The following is a 17226-nucleotide window of genomic DNA, read 5'->3' on the forward strand; positions in this document are numbered from 1 at the left end:
TGCAAGTCTGTGGATCAGGATAGAGGCTTCTCCTGATTCATGTAGCCACAGGGGCTGGCAAACCCAAGATTAGCAGGCTGGAGAGCAAGGCTCTTGCTCACAGGCTGTGAATGATGGTGAATCCCAAGATCAGTAGGTAAGCTTCTAGCTCCAGACCCAAGAACTGGAGGTCAGAGGAACAAGAGACAGGTACAGGATCCAGAACAAGCCAAGAACCTTGGCAAGATGAGCAAAAAGGAAGTAGGTAGTAGAGGGCAAAAAGATAAAGGCTGAGGGGGAAGTGAGCCACCACAGGCTCTACCTGCACTGATACTACTCAGAAGATTCCATTATGGGGGTGATCACATATGAAATTTCAACAGGGAAGTGATCACAACATCAGACAACTGCCAAAACATTGAGAATCATAGCCTAGCCAAGTTGACACATTCTTAACCATCACACGTGCCCCGTGATTAAAGTCAGTGGAAAATTACAGCAACTCCGTTCTGAAATGACTACTAATGGCCCAGACCCTTTAGGAATGACAGTTTGGGTCACCCCACCAGCCACGACCAGCTGAGGTGCTTGCTGAGGACAGGGAATATGGGATGGGTGGTGGAAGGAGGTAGTTCCAAATAGTAGTTATGGCCACGTGATCAGTTGCAGAAATGAGGGCTGTAACAGTTAAGAGTATTTCTGCTTTGTATGTGTGCATCAAATATTTTTGTTTTCTCCATTTATATAAAATATAAGATGTAAACAGAGCTAGTGCAGTTTTGGTTGTATGTGTGTTCGTTGTGTCATGTTAGGCACAAGAATGACGTTGTAATTGTCTTTATTCAGAGATTATGTATGGTTGAAGGACATGTTTACAGGTGCCGAATTGATAAGGGGTGAACTGTGATAGTTAAGATTGTGTGTCAACTTGGCGGTGCCATGATTCTCAGAGTTTGGGCAGTCATGTTGTGGTCACTTCCCTGTTGAGATTTGATATGTGATCACCCCAATGGTGCAATATGCTGTGAATAGCCAGTTGCTTGAAGGGGAGTTTCCTTGGGTGTGTGGTCTGCATCCAATGTGTGCAGACATTCTGGCAGGGCTCTGGGGCTTTTGCTTGCTCGGGACTTCAGCTGACTGTTTACCTACAGTCTTGCCTGCCGATGTTGGGATTGGTTGATCTTCACAGCCTGTGAGCAACACCTGTGTTCTCCAGCCTGCTGATATTGGGTTCACCAGCACCTGAGGCTACAGGGATCAGGAGAGGCCTCTATCCTGACCCACAGACTTGGGATGTTATGGCCTGTAAAACCATGTGAGCCATTTTCTTGATATAAATCTCTCTCTCTCTATGTATCTTTATACATTTTACTGGTTTTGCTTCTTTAGAGAATGCTCCCTATGTCAGAGCATTCACACAAGATATAAATATCTTCACTTCTTTGGCCTGTTCAGAGAGCTCTGTCACATGCCACTTTTTCGTACTTCCTTAGCTCCAAATTTCCAATCATGTTCCTTCCAAGTCCCTGGCTATCCAGTCAAAAAATTGGCCACAACCCACGACTCAGTGTACTATTGCATATCTGGCCATTTATCCTTGCAAGTAAAGTGAAAACTCATGTGCACTGATTGAAGTTCTGCCTATTGAGAGGCTATCCCCTCACCACTGTCCTTCAGGGAGTTCCCAGAAAGGGGCTGTAGTGCTTTGCTGCCACTTTCCACGTTCAGATGGTGCCTGCATATCATGCAGAAAAACATCGGTAAACCAGACACCAGTTTTCTCTTCCTCAGTCAACTGATCATGAGGCCATAGATGAAGATGAGGAAAGGGCAGGTAATGTAACAGGAGTGGAGACCATGGGCATTTGGGACGTTTCCTCATGTGACTTACTTGAGCCTTCAGGTCCTGCTCAGGCGTGGTATGATAGATACCACTTGCATTTAATGATGGAGTGCTGCTGAGCACATCCAGGTTTATGGCTCTGTATGTCAGACAACATGCAGTTCATGATGGGCAGCTAAGGCGCATGGTGACTTGGTGTCCCACGGTTAAGTGTTCAGTCTCTACTAAGGCTCTGTAACAAGCCAAAACCTGTTTCTCAAAAGGAGAGTAATTAAACACGGAGGATGGCAGGGCTTTGCTCCAAAATCCTAAGGATCTGCACTGTGATGCACCAATAGGGGCATGCCAGAGACTCCAAAGAGCATCTCTATCTGCCACAGATACTTCCAGAACTGTTGGTTCTGCCAGATCATGTGGCCCACGTGGCAGAGCAGCTTGGACATCAGCCTGAACCTGTTCCAAAGCTTTCTCTTGTTGTGGGCCCTGCTCAAAACTAGCAGCTTTTCAAGTCATGTGATAAGTAGGCTGGAATAGCACACCCAAATGAGGGATGTGATGCCTCCAGAATCCAAAGAGGCCGAACAAATGTTGTGCCTCTTTTTTGGTCGTCGGAAGGGCAAGATATATCAGCTTACCTTCCACTTCACAAGGAATATCTCAACATGCCCCACTCCACTGGAGCCCTAGAAATTTCACTAAGATGTAGGCACCTGAATTTTTGTCGCAATAATTTTCCACCCTCTAGCATGCAAAGGTCTTATCAATAAGTTTAGAGTATTGATACTTCTTTCTTACTAGGTTGTCAGCATAATGCCATTAATGTAATGGACCAGTATGACGTCTTTCGGAAGGGAAAAGTGATCAAGTTCCCTGTGGACTGAATTATCACATAGGGCTTGAGAGTTGATATTGCCCCGAGAAAAACTAGTGAAGGTGTATTGCTGGCCTTACCAGCTGAAGGCAAACTGCTTCTGGTGGCCCTTTAAAACAGGGAGAGAGAAAAAGGCATTGGCCAGATGCATACCCCAGAAGATATATTAATTTTCAGTCCACATCCCCAAGGAAAATTCTCTTCCAACTCATTGGCTGCTCACATCAGATCACAAAATGGAGGATGATTACATAACTTCTGCCATATCCCTGAGAGTAATGGCCTACACAAGTTGACACATAACATGAACCATCATAGTGGTGATGAAAGTGTTCTGAAGTAGATGCTGGTGATGGTTGAATAGGATTATGAAACTAGGTAAAGCAGTGTATGGCACATTTTAAAGATATCAAAACAAAAGTTTATTTAAGAAGAACTCTACCAATTAATATAGTATAAGCTATAAAGTATAAATTGAGCTGGAAAAATACTAGAACAAAAGCAAAAAAAGTACCCACTGAGGTGAGAAGAAGAAAATGTCTGGTTCTGAGGCTGATGTTCCCTGGCTGTGAATGAGGAGCTGCTGTGGAGGAGGTAGGGCAACTGGCTCTGCCTCTGGTGCCCGAGGCAGAGCTAGAGGTGAAGGATTTATTAGCCCGTGGGGCTCCAGTGTTGAAGGAGTAGCAGGAGGATCGATATCAGGTGTTTGTCCGTGAGCCAGTTGGAGGTGGCCCAGGATGGAAATCCACCCCTCCAGCTGACTCTTTGTCTAGTGCCATCACTGGAACTGGTGATGAAATACCTGGTGCTCTAAGGACTTCCGGTGTTGGTGTAGGAGCAGGTGGTTGAGGAACCATTTCTGTAGGTGGCCCAGGATGGGAATCGAGCCCTCCATCAGGCTCTTCTCCTGGTGCCCGGGCCAGAGATCGAGATGGAGGGCTTTGGGGTACAGTGAGCTCTGGTGTTGGTAGAGGATCAGGAGTAGGATTGACATGAGCCAGTGGTCCAGGAGCCAGCTCTGGATGTAGCCCAGGATAAGAATCTGATCTCCCAGCTGGCTCTCCATTTTCTGCCAGTGTTGGAGCTGGTGATGGTGCTCTGTGGAGCTCCAGTGTTAGCCCAGGTGCATGATGGACCTCAGCAGGCGGTCCAGGAGCTCCTTATGGTCTTGACCCAGGGAGAGAATCCGTTCTTTCAGCAGGTTCTCTGTCAGGTGCCAGTGCTGAACTTGGTGACAGAGGACCTGTTGTCGTACCCAGCTCCAGTGTTCCTGCAAGAGTGGGATCTGACTCAAGAAGTAGTCCTTGAGTGTGTTCTGGAAGTTGCCCACGGTAAAAATCCAGCTCTGCTGCGTGCTGTCCATCTGGTGATGGGATAGGTGGTGCTCTATTGAGCTTCGGTGTTGGTATAGGATCAAGATCGACCTCACCACATGGTCCAGGACCCGGCTCATGCGGTGGCCCCGGTTAAGAATCAGAATCTCCAGCGGCCTATCCATGTGCTGCCAGAGCTGAAGCTCGTGACAGAATAGCTGTTGCTCTGTCGACGTCCTGTGTTGGAGCAGGAGCTGGATCGCCGTCAGCTGGTGGTCCAGAATCCGGTTCTGGAGGTGGCTCAGAATGGGTATGCACCTCTCCATCTGACTCTCCACCTGATGCTGGTGATGCAGCTGTGGAAAGACCTGGGCTACGTCAAGCTCCAGTGTTGGAAGAGGAGCAGGAGCAGGATGGACGATAGCCGGTGGTCCAGGAACCGGTTCTGGAGGTGGCCCAGGATACGAATCTGAGCCTCCAGCTGGCTCTTCGTCAGGGTCCACTGCAGGAGCTGGTGATGGAATCAGTGGTGCTCTGTGGAGCTCTGGTTTTGGTGCAGGAGCAGGATCAACCTCACCAGGTGGTACAGGGGCCGGTTCTGGAGGTAGCCCAGGATGAGAATCCCACCCTTCAGGCAGCTCTGGGTGTGGTGGAAGTGAAGGAGCTGGTGATGGAATAGCTGGTGCTCTCTGCAGCTCCGGTGTTGGAGCACCAACAGGATCAGAATTGACATCAGCCGGTGGTCCAGGAGCCAGTTCTGGAGGTGGCCCAGGAGAGGGGTCCACCCCTCCTGCCAGCTCTCCTTGTGGTGCCAGTGCTGGAGCCGATGACGTAATGGGTGGTGCACTACGGCTCTTTGGTGCTGCTACAGGAGCAAAATGTACCCCAGGAGATTGTCCAGGAGCTGGTTCTTGGGGCAAAGTTAGCTCTCGAGCCCCTTTGACAATTGGCGCTGGCCCCGGCTCTGGAGCTGCAAGAGGAGAAAGGTTCACCAACATGGCTGCCTTTCCTCATGCCTTGCCAATGATGGAAAACACCCACTGCCACGAAGAGAAGCCCATTCCCAAGATTTCCACCCCAGGAAGTCTTCCCAGACTGTAGTCCACCAGAGGAGGTCCTGAAGTTACTCTGAGCTCTGGCTCAAACCCAAACTCTGGGGGTCTTCCCATATCCTCCTCACAAGCTCACATGCAGCCATCCCCAGTGTTCCTCACCCTCTGGCTCTGCCTCAGTGACCTCCATTTGATCCAGGTGTGCCAAGAGAAGTTGGGCCCCGCGCTCCAGATGTGAGCCTGGCATGTTCACCTGCACATACTCCACCACGAGCTTTAGACAGGGGAAGTCCGGGGGCTGATTGAAATCCTCCGCGTATTCCTTCAGCCATGTGTCCAGGATATAAGAGATGGCTCTGGGGGGTGGGTGGTGATGAGCAGGGTCAGAGGCCTGGCTTTTCCCGCCACACTGCTTTCCCAGGAAACCCCTGCAAGGGGCCAGTCCCTGTTTCTGTCCCTGACCTTCCAAAGGTCAGCATCACCCTGCACAGGCCCTGCGGCTGCCCTGACAGTGGCAGGCCTGGTCACTGACAGGAGGCTAGCACAGAAGCTTGTCCCAAGGAGCTCCCATCAATGGTCTGATGAACTCTCCCTCCTAGGGAGTCTGAATTACATCCTTTTCTGTCCCTGGCGCTCTCCCCACTGAACAGTAATCCTCTAAGGGCACAGGGATGCGTGTCTGCATGTTCACCTCACAGCCTGGCAGACAGTAGTGCTCCAGGATTATCTGATGCTGGGCGACACACAGAGTCCATCCCCTGACCCAGGTGCCCAGGCCATAGGGCCCCTCCTCTGGAGCGTGTGAACCAGCTTGCTGTCTGGTTCTCTGCACGTGTGTGAGCATCTCTTCTCCCATGGACACTGTTCTCCCCTGGGACAGGGGCCCCACATGCAGCTGAGTACCCGCAACCGGGGATTGGGATTTAGGAGCAATTTTCTCCATTCCCGCACCCCCCCCCACCACCTCCTGTTTTGGGCCCCAAGTAGAGGAGGGAGGAAGCAGTGATATGAGGGAATTGTGGGAGGATGGATTCTCTCAGGGCCCTCTCTGAGCCCCTAGCCTCCCCTCTACTCCCCATGACACCAAGGATCCACTCCCAGCTCTCTGTGACTGCTTACATCCTGCAGGGATGCGCCTAAACTCATCCCTCTAGTGGAGTCTAGATGTATGGGGCCCAGGGTCTGCCAACCCCAGTCCAGACACAGGCTCCCTAAAACGTCCACCGTTTTGTAGAGATAGGAGTCCCTCCTTCTCCACACAAAGTTCACTCACCCTTTCAGCTGCTCCTGGGGTTCACCGTACTCAGCAGAATAGGGGTGGTTACATCCATACCTAGAGGTGGTACGAGGGTGTCACATGTAATGAACCGTGGACACCACTTGCTTAAGATGTCTAGTGTTCCTGTCTGACTGTCAGAACAGAACGGAGTCGTAGGAGGGCAGGGCCTCCTATCTGCTTTGTTCACTGAACAATGCTAAATACCTAGAACAGTGTCTGTAAGAGTAGGGGCTTGCTTCATGGATGATTGTTGAATGAGTGAACCCAACCAGCACCTTCCCAGGCATCTGAGAGTCCTGGGGCCCCTCTACCAGCCTCCAGGTACCCCTGTTCTGAGTATACCAAGGACAAGGACCCACTAAATGGAATCTCCAGCTTCCCTTTACAAATGGGAAGTAGGTTTGCTCAAGGTCACGTAGTCAGTGAGGGTTGAGGAAGACAGCTGCTTCATGGGCGAGAGGAAAATAATAAATGTGAATATCCCAGCCCCTCCAACACCGTTTGCCATAGAGCTCTGCTCCAGGTACGTACTTCCTGTGGCTTATCCCTTGTGGTCCTGACAGTAATTCTAGCTGATTGGACCTTTACCACCCTACTTTTCAGGGGAGAAAACTGAGGCTCTTTGTGGTGATGCGACATTCTCCAGATGCAGAACTGGTAGGGGGTAGAATCCCCATTAGGCTGTGAAGGGCTCACCTTTGGAGCAGCTGGTCTAGGACTTGCTGGGTGGTGGCGTAGGTTCTGTAGGCTCCCAGAAAGATTTTGATGTAGGAGATGTCACCCTTTAGGTAGGCGGGCACCAGGAGCTCCACCAGCTTATCCAGTGAGCCTGCCTTGAAGGTTTTCATCACCCAGGCCTCCTCCAGGTCCTCCTCAGAACCACAGACACACTGGAGTGGGACAGAGTAGGGACATACTGTCAGAGTCAGCCACGTGAACCACCAGGAGGGTTGGAGGCCCGGAGCTCAGACCAGGTACTCCATCTCCCTCAGTGACCTGTGGTAGAAGGTGGGACACAAGTGCCTTGAGTAGGAAACAGGACTTGGCTTTCCAAGCAGGATTGGAGGTGGGGGCTGATTACAAACATTAGGGACCTGAAGTGATTTTGTTAACGAAGTAACCATGCTATCTCCCTGAAGGAAGAGCAGTATCCCAGGGAGTCCTCACAAAACACCCCATTCCAGAGATGTGAAAACAGAGGCTTGGTGATATCTGTTGTCTGCTTGAAGTCACCTGGTCAGAGCCCAGAACTGTCTGATACTAGGGCTCCGTGATGTTCCCTCTGTGCTAGGTGAGGCCTGCTCTGTTCTGACTCAGAGGGGAAGGTCTGGTGCAAGCTCACTTCCTCCCGGCTGAAGACAGTGCACAGAGCAGACACACCCATGAGATAAGGAAGACACAGATTTTTCTTTCCGCACATTAAAGGGGATTTTGAGAACCTGAAGCTGTGGAGCACCCAGATCCAGCCAAGTGTGAGAGCCTGGAGATCCTGGGGTGGGAGAAAGACCCCTACAGAACCGAGGACCTTACCAGATGGCTCAGGGAGGACAAATGTGAATGGTTGGTAAAGGCCTGAGAGGTGGCTCAGCTTCTCAGGGCCAACAGGTGCCTGAGAGCCACCCAGCAGCTCTGTTGGCCACCCTGACAGCAGATTGGCAAAACGGAAAAGAGCCATAACATCTGGACCAGGCTCAATGCAGAGACGTAGCCAGCATCACAAACTGCTGGGCCCCGGGACTGTGACTGCTATTTTGGGCAGGAGTCTGGCTCTAATGATCCTAACTTGAAACGTGTACATCCTTCCCCCCGGCATGCCACTCCTGGGAATCTGTCCTGGGTGGGACAGAGTATGAGAACACATGTAAGCGTTCCTGCAGCTTTGCTGAAAGGGCAGCAGAAGGAATGAGTCCAGGGCCAGCAGCAACGAGAGGCTCGGTCACTGTGGGGACAGGCCTCCCTTCTGGAACATTCTGTATGGAGTCAGGATACAGCCCCTGACCTGAAGGGGTCACGTGATGTATTCCCCAAGATTGGAGGTTATAGAAAAAGGTGAGTCATACACTGATCCCCACCCTTTAGGGTAAAAGAAGCCTGTTAAGTGTGATGATGTATGAAGCTGGGAGAAGGTGTAGAAGGACAGTCCAGCCAGCTGCTGTTGGGGCCCTGGGGTTGAAAGTTAAACACTAAAACAGCAGCAACACGCAAAGATGTATGGGCTTATGTGAAGTGAAGACTGTGTGAAAAGCTCGTTTCTCATATTCCTACAAATATGGGAAGAGTGACTTTTTAGCTGGCCAGGGCAGGGAGGGCAGTGGGGGGGGGGGGTTGATTCCTTAGGGAGGGGACTGGGACCCTTGAGAGGAAAAGTCCTGAGAGGGACTTGAGGTCTACAGGGTGGTGTTTGGGCCCTTTGCCCCCTCTGGTCATCTCGGATTCCTGACTGGGGGCGGCAATCCCTTCCCACTGCACTCACCCAGCGCCTGTGCCAGCCCTTCCTGGCCCCATCCTTGGGGTAGACCGAGTAGACGATGCCATTCTCTTTCTCCTTGGGGATCTCCTGCGGACAGTTCTGCAGAGACAGTGCCGGCAGCGTCCAGGGAGGCATCAAGAGCCCCTCTGAGCCACCTCCTTCCCTTTCTGCCCCTCAAGCCTTTGTGGTTCCGAGGAGCTCCCAGTTCCCCCATGCTGGGTGGGTTGGACTGTGAGCAGCACCATCCAGCCCTGACCAAGTCCGCGGATAGAAAAATCAACCTCTGCCTATTGCAGCAGGATCTGGCAGAAGCTGGGCTGGCACAGGGTCAGCAGTGGCCCAGGCAATGCCTGCAGCTAGGGCTGCACGTTGACTGCCCCACTCAGGGTGAGCTGGATCTCAGAGAAGGCCCAAGTGAGAGTGCTGACTCAGCCTGTGATCCTAACAATCCCTCCCTAAGACCTGGTTTCAGCTGGAACCCCTGGGTAAACTTAAATCCCAGCGTTCTGTGTGATCAGGGGAGTCAGGGCAGGGAAGTGAAAGAGGCCTCCACATTTGCCACCCCAGCCTCTGGTCTCCAAGGCACCCAACCTGATGGACTAGACCAAGCCATGGTCAGACTCAGCCCCATGAACCCAGTATAGTGAGAGGCCGTGGGGGTGGAGCTTCACCTTGCCCTCAGTGTGTGCTAGTCCTGAAGCAGCAGCACCATTTTCACATTCCTCATTATCACCCCTCCCCCCCAAACCTCCCCAGATCACATTGCGCCTCCTTCCCTGAGTCCTACCGACCCCTGTCCCAAATGGACCCTGCCCCATCCAAGAATTTTCTGCCTCATCAGTTCTGTCCACTTTTCCTCCCGGCCCCCGTTACCAGGGACCCCATGAGGACAAGGGCGGGCATGGCCAGGGGGATGATATGACCTTGGGTAGGGGTGTGGGGCTGCCCAGGTGGGATCGCAGTGGTGGTCTGGCCTGGATTGGCAGCCCTGGGCCACCTTGTGTTACCTTTGGATTGTTTTTGGTGAATGGCTTGAACTTCCGTTGGGGGGGTATGAGACCATGTCTCAGCCTTGGTGAAAGTGTCGAACTCCTGCGTCTCTCAAGCTTTGCTACAAGGGAAGATGGGAGACAACAAGAAAACATGTTCCTAGCTTGAGTGTCTCCACTCAAGTGAGCTGGGTAGGGGGCTGGTTACCAGGGTTCCAAGTTCTGTGTACTCTGTCATCAAGGAAGTGAGGTCATGTCCTGGACTCCTGACTTGGGCCTGATGTCAGTTAAGACTTCCCCCAAATCCCCTCTGCACTGCAGAATGCTCGCCTGTCCCCATGCCATCTCCATAACTGTACACAGTGACACCAACACAGCCCTCCCCCCACCCCCAGAGCTTGTGGAAGGCTTGGGTGTAGCCAGGACCCCAGCTCTGAGCATACAGAGCTGGGTTCAGACAAAGCTCATCCCTCTCAATCAGTTTGTGACCCTGGACAAGTCTTTGTGCTTCTCAGAGCCTCCCCAGTCCTCCTACCCAGACAGTAGGGAACATTCTAGTGTCTTCTTCCTAGACACCTCATCAGGTGTATGTGAGATAACACCTATAGAACCCGTGGGCTGCCATTACCTGAAGGTAACCAGGGGTGGATTATCTAATAGGCAAGGTAAGCATAGGGCTTACCTGCTTACCAGATCATCTGTAGTGAACATTTTCACCTTTTCATATTTTTTCACCACATCTAGTACTCTGCATCTAGGTGTGGCTGGCATCTATCTCTCCCAACCCCAGAGCACCTTCCTACAGAATCAAAGCCTCTTTTCAAGTATACATTCTCTGATGGGGGGCAGGTGACCGTGAAAGCAAGGTAAACACAGGTCTACTTGTGCTTACTTACTAACCTGTAGTGAATAATTTCACGTGGGTTTTGCTACATCAGAGATGTGGTGTTCACCGTGCTTATGTTGCCTATTGGGTAATCTGTCCATGTAGCTAATGAACAAACTCAGAGTTGGAAGAATTTCAAGCAGGGGCGGGAAGCACCAGGGAGTACATCTCCAAACAGGGCTGGGCTCAGGTGCTGTGAACCTGGGAAAGTCGCTTCCACTCTCAGTCTCATTTCCCAGTCTGCACTAGGATGAGGTTGGAACTAAATGAATGTCAGATATCATCACCCTCTGCGTAAAACCTTCCAGTAACTCCCATTATATACAATCTGACCCAGTGTTTCATCTCAGACTAGGGGGTGGGCAACCTGTACAGCAGCTCCTAACAATCCAAACTCCTGGTCTCCACATCCTGTGTGACCACGTCCCCTCACTTTGGATTGGACTCAGGGACTTGTTTCTCAAGAGTGTTGTTGTTAGGTGCCACTGAGTCGATTTCAAGTTATAATGATCCCATTTGAGGCAATGTTTCTTGGCCCTCTTTTATTCTCTGTTTCTCAGTCATCTCTCTGTCATTTATTTCTCTCTCTCCCCCCAGGAAGGAGCTGTGACGTATGACCTGCCCATGGAGAGACTCATGTGACAAAGACCTGATTGGAGGGTCTTGATCAACAGACAGAGAGGAAGTGAGGCCCCCCAGACCAACAGCTTACAGAGTCCTGCTCATAACATGGAAGTAAGTAGGGAGCAGATCCTCCCCGGTCAAGACTCAGTTGAGCCCACAACCACAGGGTCCTGAGAACTTGGGGCAGTCACCAGGTAAGCCATGCCTGCATTTCTGGCCCACAGAGACTGTGTGCTGTGTTGTGTCGTGAGTCATTAGTTTTGGGGGTGTTGTTATCACAGAGCAGGAGATAACTCCTCCGGCCTACCAGGTCATGGGTCCTGGACCTGTTCTCCTCCTCCCTGCCTCCTCTCCTCCTCAGTTCCCTCTAGCCATAGTGGCTGCATTTCAACTCCCTCTTTGGAAAAACTCAAGTCTGCCTCCCAGTCTCTGTACCAGCTGTGTTGTCTCCCTGGCACACAAGAGCAGGGCTGGTCCCTCCTGTCATTCTAGTCACACAAAAATGTCACCGGAATGAGGCCTTTTGGAGCATGCCCCAGTCTTATCTCACAGCACCCTACATTATCTTCTTTATAAAATATACTCTTTTCTTTGCATGTATTTGTTTCCATTCTTTTATCGATCTTCATGTCTCCTGGGGACAGGGACCACATGAGTCGTTTTCAGAACCAGCTCCTGGACCACCTGCTGATATCGATCCCACCCCTGCACTAACACTGGAGCTCCATAGTGCACCATGTGTTCCGTCACCAACATCAGATGGACAGGGAGCTGGAGGGGTAGATTTCAATCCTGGGCCACCTCCAGAAATGGCTCCCCAGACCATTTGCTGATACCGATCCTGCTCCTGCTAAACATCAAAGCACTATAGAGCACCAGGTCCTCCTATCCCACCTTCACCTGTTTGGGGTGAGCAGGATAGGCGGGGAGGGGCGGGATGGGGGTAGTCTGGGGTTCACCCCCACCAGGGAGCCCTGCTTCTGAGGTAGTCGCAGACCCAGGCTCAGCTACACCTCTTGGTGCCTTGGTTTCCCTCTTGTAACTTCTTACACACCTCTACATCCTCCCCACCGTGGAGATGGGGCCCCTGGAGGGAGCTGCCCATCTGGCAGCCTTGCCTCTGCCTTTGTTTCCCACCCAGAGGGATGCTGGCAGGTAAAGAGTGCTAGTGGTGAGGTGGGGGCGATCTAGATGCTAGATCTGGGCTGCGGCCCATCAGCAAGTAGTTTTAATACAGCGAGAAAATGAAGGAAAAAAATGCAGGGTCACGTTAAAGTAGCCAAGGCCTTGGGACTCGAACCTCTGAAGCCTTGGGATGCACACTAATCCCGTGGCTGTGAGCGAAGCTGAATTGCAAGCGCAGCTGTGCAGAAGTGCTCTCTGCCCCGGTGCAGGCGGGGTGGGGGCGGCGTGACCGGGGGACTGAGCCCAAGTGCTGCCCAGAGAAGCTTCTCTGCCCACTGGACCTGCAGGCGAGTCCTCAGCCCAGATTCACCACAGCTGGGCGCTCTGAGTGGGCTGAAGGAACCCAGAGATTGGTTAAAGGGCAAAAACTGTTCTAAGCGGTTGGGCACTGGCGGAGCAGGTCTAAATGAGACTCTTAACTGATGACTGGTAAATTGTGAGGAAGGAAATGCGTGCAGTGAACTGCAGACCAGATGAGCACACTGAGATTCTTGTTCAAGAAGACAGATTTTTTTGTTGTTGGGGGGGAGTGGGTGGGGAGTTGCTGTAAACTGAGGCTTTTCTGGGGCTGTTCAAGAGGGAAATTAGTTATTTTCTGCATGTTACTAGGCTGTAGTGAGAGGAAGGCAGCGTCTAAATTAAGCCTCTTCAGACTTCTTCAGTTCTTTGAAAAGTGTGTGTTTGAAGAAGACCATTTGGCTGACAGAAGAGGGATGTGTGGGAGGGAATATCTCTTGCAAACCATGGTTTGAAAAGGGGAGGTGTGTGCAGGAGTTTAAGAGCAGATTAAAACTGCAAGGTATCCCCTACCTCTCTCCTCCATTTCCCCAGACCTGCAATAGCATCCTTATAGTGAAACATCAAAAGTCCCTTCAGCTTTCCAGTGGTTAACTGGTATTAATTTTACTGTATTCTGGAGTTTCAGTGTAATCCACTTAGAACTTATTCTGGCATAAGATTGACAAAGGTCTTTATTTACCTGATTCCTTGGAGACATCCTGATACCTCTTCAAAGCCCTTTTTTTCCTCTTCTCCCTACAGATTTGTTTCTTTAGGAAATAGTACGATTTTCAGACAAGTAAGACGTACTCCAGAGATGGATTATCCAATGAACAAGGTACACATGGGTTTACTTGTGCCCACGTACTAGTTTATAGTCAAAACTCTGCCTGGTTTTCACCACATCAAAGATGTGATAAAACCCCCGTGAAATTGTACACTACTGATTAGGAAGTGAACACAATTAAGCCTGTTGCACACCTTGCTTACTGTAATCCTGTGAGTACCTTGCTTACTGATTAATCTGCCCCTGCATCGTGGCAAAATGTCTATACTGGATGGGAAATCAATTAGCTTGGCAAGTTAAAAAAAAATTGAAGAGGGAGCACCTACATTTGTTAGGGAGGTGAGAATTCTGAGGTGAATGAAAGTAAAGGAAGTTGCTGCGAAGCCCAAGCTTGCTGGGAACATAAGAGCTGTCCCTAGTGAAGTGAAATATAGGTTGTCGGCTAATAGTTTGGAACACAAAGCTAATTATCGGGAATAACTTAAAATTTTGCCTAAAATTTTTCAATTGGTATTGGTGATGCTGGGGGAAGGAATTCTGAAGGTTGAGAGAGGTGGTATAACTACAAAAAGTATATGCTTTTAGGTCTAAAGAAAAAAAAATGTCATTTTTGTCAAGCAGGGCATCCGTGGATTACGAATGAGTTCTGTTCCTAAATCTGTCTTTGAGCTGAATTTGTACCTAAGTCGGAACAGTTAGGCACGGGTTGTATCTAATGTCAGTTAATCAAATGTTTCTCTCAGCATGTAGTGTTCCTTTTCTATACATAAAGAATCATTTCCAGCTACACTAAAGTATCTCTAACATGATAATACGGTAATAATAACAGTGTTTTAATGTGCTTCCTGAAGTAGTGCCAGTTTATTATTACGAACCATTGTATATACCTCAAATTTTTAAAATAAATATGCTTTACGGGGATTGGTTTATAACTATAGATTGCACGTTAGTACGACGTTTGTAACTGGGGACTGCCTGTGAGAACTACACAGAGGGCGTGCAGTTCTTCCGTTCAGCCTGTGGAAGGGGCTGTGGAAAGGTTGAAAAAGACTAATCAGGTTAAGGAAGGGAAACCAGGAAGATCTGCAGGCTGAGTGCATCTTGAGGGACACGACATGTATCAGTGACCTATAGCACAAGGGTTTACTCTCTGAATCAATGAAAGCTCACTTGTGTTACTTTCAAAACAACAACAAAATCATTTCCTTTCTGTCCTTTCTGTCCCTTGGGTTAGACGTGGGGAGGATGGAGAGCGAATGAAAGAGATTAGAGTCCGACCTGCATGCCTAAGCATTAGTGTCCCTTGAGAAGGAACTGTGTCACACTGTGTACAGGTAAGAGCCTTCACATTGAGAGGGGTCTGAGCACCTTCCTTAGGATGTGAGATAGAGCTAGATAGCAGAGCCTCAGGTGGGGGCCGGGAGTGCTATTATCTGATACTGAAGCAGTGGAGGAAACAGAGCCAGGAAATGTTGAATTCAGTGAGGCTCTTGCATTTGGAACATTGAGGAGGCATTTCCAGGCAGAAGTGCCTCATTATTGGCCAGCCTGGCTTTGCTTTACGTGGCTTCCAGACGACCTGCGAGTCACAATGGAGGCTCCTGTGGAGGTTACACATCTCAGGTGGTAGCTTATGCTTATAATGTGGCCTAGAAAAGAAAGGCTCCCAAAGACAGAAATCTAGGCTGTCATTCCTGTCACCCATAGGCTTCCAGAAAGCAGATTGTGCCCTCCCTACCAGCAGGTGGCACTGCTGTCTCTGGGAATTCCTGGAGGAGATGAAATAATGGAGCTGGCAAACCAGCAGTGTGGAGCCTCTAGTCTAGAAGATCTTGAAAGGCTTTGGAAGATCTCAGTCAAAGAGAAGCTCAAAGAAAATAGTTGTGAAAGGTTGGAATAATGGATGTTGTTTCTGTAAGGTTAGAATAATGGGTGTTGTGGGGACTGAGGGATAGTTGTGGTCACTTTGCTGGTTTTGTGTGTGTGTGTGTGTGTGTGTGTGTAGTGGGGGAGAAGGCGGGATGTAACCTAACAATTAAGCGTCATAATACAAGTTTTGAAAGCACTTTGTGTAAATTGGTTAGTCGCATCTGAAGTTGAAATCATGATTCAATCAAAATGCCCAATAACTTCATAACTCCTAATTCTTTGTGTGTAAAGCTAGTCTATACACACGGCTGGGATTCTGGAAATACACATGTGACTTTTAAACCTGAACAATATCCAGTAATTACATGCCCTGAAGGAAGGGGTGAGAGTATTAGTAAAAATACTGTTGGTTAGTTAGTCACTATCCTTCAGGGCTGGCACAGAAGGCAGATCAAAGTTATTCTGAAATCAGTTTCTTCTAAAACTTGAAACTTCCTAATAAGTGTGGATTTTCCTAAATTCTGTCCTGTTGAGATTGTGTTCACAACCTAAAGCTTGAACATTGGTTTTATTGACCTTACCAGCCAGGGTTCATTCAGTCATCCATTCTCTCTTTGGAAATAACTAGATGGCCATCCGCTGGGTTGAATTTTGTAGACATGATGTTTGAGGGAGATGGGTGCTGTCGCCAGTGATGGGGAGGTTACAGTGTATAATGAGGCCCTCAGCTTTGACCCTGACCCAGGGAGAGGACACTGCCTTTGGTTCCAGTACCCCAGCCACCTGCTTCCTCTTGCAGTTCGTATTCTGTGCTCAGCTGATTCGAGGTTTATTTCTGTCTCTCTTCAAATGAACTGATGAGCTTGTTTTTACTACTGATGACGAATCCTAAAATTCTGCTGGTGCTAGCTCAACATTATTAGTCATTAGGGAGATGCAAACGAAAACCATAATGCCATATCACCTCACCCCCTCTAGAATGGCTCTAATAAAAAAAAGAGGAAAATCAGAGGTGTTTGCAAGGATGTGGAGAAATTGGAACCCTCGCTCATTGCTGGTGGGAATGCAAAATGCCACAGTCGCTGTGGAAAACAGTTTGGTGGTTCCTCAAAAAAGTTAAACATAGAACTATCATGTGAACCAGTAGGTTCCAATCCTAAGTGTATGGCCCAAAGTATTGACAGCAGGGATGCAAACAGCAACCTGTATACCAGTGTTCATTGCAGCACAACTCACAATAACCAGAAGGTAAAAATAAGGGAAATGTCCATCAAGAGGTGAATGGATAAAGAAAATGTGGAATATACATAAGAATGGGCTATTACTCAGCCATCAAAAGAAGTGAAATCCTGATTCATGCTCTGACGTGGATGAACCTGGAAAACATTATGCTGCGCAAATAAGTCAGTCACAGAAAGATACTGTATGATCCCTCTTACATGAAATAGGCAGATTTGTATAGAGACCAGAGGTTATTAGTGGTTGGCAGGGGTGGGAGGGAGGAGAAAGGGGGAAGTCAGTGCTTAGGGGCCACTGAGTTTCTGTTAATGGCAGTGGAATAATTTGGAAAAGGATGGTGGTAATGGTTGTACAACATGTTGGATGTAATCAGTATAAATGAATTGTACATGTAAAAGCTGTTAGGGAAAAAAACCCTGCTAGTACTACATAGCAGTAGTCACAACAGCTTGTTAACATTGCCTCTTTATATATATATATATAATTTTTATTGTGCTTTAAGTGAAAGTTTACAAATCAAGTCAGTCTCTCACACAAAAACTTACATACACCTTGCTACAT

The 17226-nt window shown here is 49.3% G+C and overlaps 1 long non-coding RNA gene across 2 annotated transcripts in view; it reads left to right on the forward strand.

The window, feature by feature from the left end:
• Positions 1-8104: 8104 nt before the first annotated feature.
• LOC126068469 (uncharacterized) overlaps positions 8105-17226 on the forward strand; it is a 55819-nt gene continuing 46697 nt past the window's right edge. For both annotated transcript variants that reach the window (XR_007515706.1, XR_007515705.1), the window contains exons 1-2: positions 8105-8386; positions 11280-11417. This is a non-coding gene — a long non-coding RNA (uncharacterized LOC126068469). The remainder of the gene's footprint in view (positions 8387-11279; positions 11418-17226) is intronic.

This window comes from Elephas maximus, chromosome 27 (assembly GCF_024166365.1).
Source record: "Elephas maximus indicus isolate mEleMax1 chromosome 27, mEleMax1 primary haplotype, whole genome shotgun sequence".
NCBI lineage: Eukaryota > Metazoa > Chordata > Mammalia > Proboscidea > Elephantidae > Elephas > Elephas maximus.